The following is a 4,942-nucleotide window of genomic DNA, read 5'->3' on the forward strand; positions in this document are numbered from 1 at the left end:
TCGTTCCGTCATCTTTGGCAGGCGATAAGAGCGACTTCCTCCAAGGTGCTCTAGAGCGACTTCCGCCAGGGCTGAGCTCTCCAGCTGGAGGCAGAAACAGCCAGCTGCGGACCACACAGGAAAGCAGGCTTGACCCTCTGCCCCTCAGTTAGTTCTTTTTCCTCTTCCTCACTCTGACCAGCAGTATGCACGGCCTTGGAATTCTAGCCAGATCTACGGGGCCATGGAGAGGAACGAAGGAGCTGAGGGGGCAAGATGACTTGTTTCGTTTTTTTTTTTAAAGGCTTATTTATTTTTATTTGGTGCATCTGAATGTTTGCCTGAATGAATGTATGTGCACCACATGCATGAACTTCCCTTAGAGGATAGAAGAGAGCATAAGACCCCCAGAAATGCAGTTACAGACAGCTGTGAGCCGCCATTGCATGCTGAGAGTTGAACCCTGCTCCCCTGGAAGCAGTCAGTGCTCTTACCACTGAGCCACCTCTGTTATTATTCCTGGCCACTTCTGGAGTCACGTGACTGTGCATGTGCTGTCAGCAGTCAGACAAAACGCTTAGTCACCCCAGGGCCTTACACCCCCTGACCCCCCACCACACACACCTTTCTTTTCCGTAGGCCTACCCACCTCTACCCTTCCCTAATAAAAACTCTTACAGTGGGCTCCACTGCACCTCGTGTTTTCTCACACCTGGTAAACAACGCGACCAATAAATAACAATCTCTCCAGCCCCAACGCAACTTATTTGAAATATGCTGAGTGCTTTTATTAAAAGGCCCTGCTGTAGACAAGGCAATCACTCGACTGTGAAAGCACTTCCCCAGCCCTTCCAAAAATCTGAGACAGTCAATCTGTAGCCCAGGCTGGCCCAGAACTCACCCTCCTACTGCCTTTTCTCAAGAGTGCCACCAGCCCTGCTTAATTTTTTATTTTGAAATAGTATTGGGCCCACAGAAAGGTAAAACTGGCACACAAGACTTTCACTTGTCTCTCACTCAGCTTCCTCTAATATTTGCATCTGTAATCCTGGCACCACCCAAACCAGGACATTGGCTTTGATAAATTACTGTTATTCATTCATTTATTTATTTATTTTTGGTTTTTTGAGACAGGGTTTCTCTGTGTAGCTTTGCATCTTTCCTGGAACTCACTCTGTAGCCCAGGCTGGCCTCGAACTCACAGAAATCCGCCTGGCTCTGCCTCCGGAGTGCTGGGATTAAAGGCGTGCGCCGCCGCCGCCGCCGCCGCCGCCGCCACCACCGCCCGGCAAATCACTGTTATTTAAAGTACACCAATTTTCCACTAGCCTCCATCTCTCACTCTCATCTCCTTTTCTCTTCTTTGTGGCACTGGGCCTGGAGCCATGGCTCTGCTCTTGCCAGCTATCTGTGGCATCACTCAGAGACTGAGGCTACCCCAGCCCTGATGTCTCCCCACCTCCCCATTCCAGGACCAATCTGGGAATCCCGCAAGGCACTTAACTACTTGATTTGGTCTTTTCCAGATGGCGACAGTTCCTAAGGTCTCTGTCCGTGATTCTGTCACTGCCCATTCTGTTGTGGGCTATCCCTCCTTTTGGGCTTGCCTTCCTCTAGTGAAAGTTAATGATCACAGCTCTGCTCTACATCTGAGCCTCCTCACGCATCGAGAGTCAGGCTCCATACAGCCCTTCTTCACCTCCCCACCACCCTCTGCACCTGATGCTCCTGATCAAGGTGATAAGACCCAAAAAAGCAGCTTCAACTCTGGCTCCTAAGCAGCTGACATTTTCCAAATCGTTTCCCGCCACCAGATCCCGCAGATGCATACACTCAACACAGCTCACGGACACCGCAGACAGCAAAGCAAGTCCTGCTCTGCTTCCCGCTCTCTGTCCCAGGAAACGGTGCCACCAAATCCGTCAGAAACTGGCCACAGAAGAACTCATAGCATGGTTCCAACTTCTGGTCATCAGTTTCCCAGCATGAAAGATGACCTCAATTGTCCGACCTCACAGGCTTGCTTTTTGGCTAATGATGGTGCTACCTAATGAAAAGCAGTAGGTTATTATCACCAACCATCATCACCATCCTCTTCTGATATTCCCTTATTTTTCTACACTTCCCAAACACATTCTGCACCTGATTTAATTTCCTTGACCCTCTGATTATTCCTTCTGGGAGGTTTTCTTCCCAGTAGAGACCAACAATGCCTGAAGTGCTAAGATGATAGACAGGGATCAGAAGAACATACTTGAATTCCTACTTATATTTATCTTTTAAATCTCCCATTTAACCTTCTATTTTTGTGTGTGTTATGATATAACATAACAGATTCTACAAAAAAAAATTGAAATAAATACATTCTTGCTGTTTAACAACTTTTCCGTTAATGAGCAACTGTATGGATGATGCTGGTCCCTTAAGATCAAAACAGAGCTGCCCGGGCAATGGTTCATGCTCTTACTCCCCCTTCTGAGTGTTCTGGGGGTAGAGGCAGGCAGATCTCTCTGAGTTCCAGGCCAGCGATGGCTACATACTGAGACTGTCTCACAAGCAAACCCAAAGCAAACCAAACAAGATTATAATGGGGCTGAAAATTCCCTGCTACACACCGGCAGAGTAGCAGGTGTGACATTACCGAGTCACATACGATATAGGTGAGGATGTCACTGTAAGCAAACCATTAGTCATTTTGCCAGCTACATGAAAGCATTACACAGATAACTCCATACAGTAAACAGCATTTGATGATGATGGTTACACACAATTGCCACTGGCTCCTGCACTTGTTACATTGTAATTAATACATATTTTACTCGTGTGTGTATAAGTATATGAGTATGTGCATGTGAGTGCAGTACCCACAGAGGCCAGAAGAGGGCATTGGATCCCTGGAGCTGGACTTCAACAGGTAGTAGTGAGCCACCTGATATGGGTGTTGGGAACTGAACTGATCCTCTGCAAGAGCAGCAAATGCTCTTAACCTTGAGCCATCTCTTCAGCCTCATTCTACTTTCAATTTTATTATTATTTTGCTATTATTATTGTTACTTTGGTTTTAGGGATGGGCCCCAAGGCTTTCCTCACGTTAAGTATATGCTTTAAACTAAACCATATTGTAGTGGGTACCTGTTCCACCGATGACCTTGAGGCACCAGCTGCTCTTGGGCTTGGATGGTGGGGATTGACTCAGGCAGCATGAAGCAGTGTGGGATCGACCATCAGCCTTCCAGGACTCGGTGACGGATTCGCCATATCCTATTGAGTGAGTTCTCCTCAATATAATTTTTTAAATAAATAGTTCCTTTTATCAGTATCTGTGGATTATCTGCAATACTATACCTCAGCCTTACTATTATTTTAGAGACTGTTTCTATTTATTAAAAATAATACTAGTGGTCTGGGGAGCTGGCTCAGTGGTTAAGAGCGCTTGCTGCTCTTGCAGAGTTCTGTTCCCAAAACCCACCTGGGTTGGCTCACAGCCACCTGTATTTCCATTTCCAGAGGATCCAGTGTCCTCCTCTGGCCTCCGTGGGCACCTGTATGCACATGGTAGGCATCCATGTACTCAGGCGCACACACATAAAACAAACACCCCTGAAGCAACAAATGAGCAGCATGCCCGGCTCCCCCCCCCCCAGGCCAGCACACCCGCTGGTGTTTGCTGCTGCATTGCCTCAGGAGGTCACCCCGAGTGACTGACCGTGGCCGTCTGGGTCTGTGACGTCTGCTCAGCTGTCAGTGTGACACCGATGCCTCTCACAATCCGTCCCCATGTCACCTGATGCTTGGCTGAAACGATCGAAAGTTCATGCTCAAATGGCAGTTAGGACTTGGTGAGGCGGCACCGTTCCGGTCACCTCGGGCACACCGTACTCTTCCGGCAGTATTATCTTTTCATGGCTGACGCGAGGATGGTTGCGATTTCAGTCAGTGGTAAATTGCTGACCACCGGATCGACTCAGGCTGCCCATGAGCATGCTAGATGTGTGGTCGGGAGGAGAGCAGACCCTCTGCAGCAGCCAAGTCCCCTCAAGGCTGTCTCTGTCGGGGACAGCTCACCTGTTACACGGGACCCGCACCTGTATATTTCCCTTACTTCTTCCCTGTGTATGGCCTCACTTCAGTCTCTGTTTCTCCAGACACTGCTTCCCCAGAGGCACCATCTTGGTCTAGAGAGGGTCTGAGATGGTCCTAGAAAGAAACCTGTGGTCTAAGATCCAAGGCGGTTCAGAGGGAGACCTCACCAGGGCTGGCAGGTTCGGGACAGCTCCCAACGCGCCCCCAGCCAGCACACGGGAAGGGTCCTTCCGTCTGCCTCTTACCACCCTGCAGGAGAGCATATCCTTTCGGCTGCATCTGAGGATGGCCTTGGGCTCCTGATGAGACTGGCAGGGTGGGCATTGTGGGTGTGAATACAGTCTGGGAAATGCTTCTGCCTGGCATTAGTCCAGCTCTCCCTGAGGCCACCGCCGGCACCAGAGCTCTTTTGGACCAGGAGAAGCAAACTATTCTAAAGGCTTCACAGCGTTTACAGTGTCAGAGCCAAGCTTGCGAGCAGAGGCCAAAGGACGTGGTGGGAGGGATGTGGGGATCGAAGCTGTTCGGATTTGAATCCATTTTGTCTATTTGCTGGTTGGCTGACTTTGGGCACATCGTCTCTTTCTACCCCTTCCTCGGTCTCTGTTTACCGCTCCAAAGCTGGTTAAGCCTGGGAGAACGGAGCCTAAAAATGAGGTGGACTAGAGTCTCACGCGCTGGCCAACTTTATTCAGCGCATCGGACAATCTATCCTCTGAGAGTTAAAAAGAGCCACACGAGTAAAAATGCACAACCACGAGGACACGTCACGTGTGGCAGGACCGTGTTTTTCCACAGAGGCTTACCAACAAGTAACAACAGCCGGATGTAATGACTAATCTGGAGTGAGCTCACTCCTGTCCACTCCAGCTGGGAGAGG

Source organism: Peromyscus maniculatus, chromosome 23 (assembly GCF_049852395.1).
Source record: "Peromyscus maniculatus bairdii isolate BWxNUB_F1_BW_parent chromosome 23, HU_Pman_BW_mat_3.1, whole genome shotgun sequence".
In the NCBI taxonomy this organism is placed as follows: Eukaryota; Metazoa; Chordata; class Mammalia; order Rodentia; family Cricetidae; genus Peromyscus; species Peromyscus maniculatus.